The following is a 1801-nucleotide window of genomic DNA, read 5'->3' as shown; positions in this document are numbered from 1 at the left end:
CATATAGAGTGTCTATGGTTGTTCCGAAATATATATAGATGTGTCGACATGATAGGTCGAAACATTGTATACGTGTCTATGGTATCTCAAGATTACATAATATACAATACAAGTTGATTAAGTTATGGTTGGAATAGATTTGTTACCAATTTTCACGTAGCTAAAATGAGAAAAATTATCCAATCTTGTTTTACCCATAACTTCTTCATTTTAAATCCGTTTTGAGTGAATCAAATTGCTATGGTTTCATATTGAACTCTATTTTATGAATCTAAACAGAAAAAGTATAGGTTTATAGTCGGAAAAATAAGTTACAAGTCGTTTTTGTAAAGGTAGTCATTTCAGTCGAAAGAACGACGTCTAGATGACCATTTTAGAAAACATACTTCCACTTTGAGTTTAACCATAATTTTTGGATATAGTTTCATGTTCATAATAAAAATCATTTTCTCAGAATAACAACTTTTAAATCAAAGTTTATCATAGTTTTTAATTAACTAACCCAAAACAGCCCGCGGTGTTACTACGACGGCGTAAATCCGGTTTTACGGTGTTTTTCGTGTTTCCAGGTTTTAAATCATTAAGTTAGCATATCATATAGATATAGAACATGTGTTTAGTTGATTTTAAAAGTCAAGTTAGAAGGATTAACTTTTGTTTGCGAACAAGTTTAGAATTAACTAAACTATGTTCTAGTGATTACAAGTTTAAACCTTCGAATAAGATAGCTTTATATGTATGAATCGAATGATGTTATGAACATCATTACTACCTTAATTTCCTTGGATAAACCTACTGGAAAAGAGAAAAATGGATCTAGCTTCAATGGATCCTTGGATGGCTCGAAGTTCTTGAAGCAGAATCATGACACGAAAACAAGTTCAAGTAAGATCATCACTTGAAATAAGATTGTTATAGTTATAGAAATTGAACCAAAGTTTGAATATGATTATTACCTTGTATTAGAATGATAACCTACTGTAAGAAACAAAGATTTCTTGAGGTTGGATGATCACCTTACAAGATTGGAAGTGAGCTAGCAAACTTGAAAGTATTCTTGATTTTATGAAACTAGAACTTTTGGAATTTATGAAGAACACTTAGAACTTGAAGATAGAACTTGAGAGAGATCAATTAGATGAAGAAAATTGAAGAATGAAAGTGTTTGTAGGTGTTTTTGGTCGTTGGTGTATGGATTAGATATAAAGGATATGTAATTTTGTTTTCATGTAAATAAGTCATGAATGATTACTCATATTTTTGTAATTTTATGAGATATTTCATGCTAGTTGCCAAATGATGGTTCCCACATGTGTTAGGTGACTCACATGGGCTGCTAAGAGCTGATCATTGGAGTGTATATACCAATAGTACATACATCTAAAAGCTGTGTATTGTACGAGTACGAATACGGGTGCATACGAGTAGAATTGTTGATGAAACTGAACGAGGATGTAATTGTAAGCATTTTTGTTAAGTAGAAGTATTTTGATAAGTGTATTGAAGTCTTTCAAAAGTGTATAAATACATATTAAAACACTACATGTATATACATTTTAACTGAGTCATTAAGTCATCGTTAGTCGTTACATGTAAGTGTTGTTTTGAAACCTTTAGGTTAACGATCTTGTTAAATGTTGTTAACCCAATGTTTATAATATCAAATGAGATTTTAAATTATTATATTATCATGATATTATCATGTATGAATATCTCTTAATATGATATATATACATTAAATGTCTTTACAACGATAATCGTTACATATATGTCTCGTTTAAAAATCATTAAGTTAGTAGTC

Source organism: Rutidosis leptorrhynchoides, chromosome 5 (assembly GCF_046630445.1).
Source record: "Rutidosis leptorrhynchoides isolate AG116_Rl617_1_P2 chromosome 5, CSIRO_AGI_Rlap_v1, whole genome shotgun sequence".
Taxonomy (NCBI): domain Eukaryota; kingdom Viridiplantae; phylum Streptophyta; class Magnoliopsida; order Asterales; family Asteraceae; genus Rutidosis; species Rutidosis leptorrhynchoides.
This window is presented reverse-complemented; position numbering follows the sequence as displayed.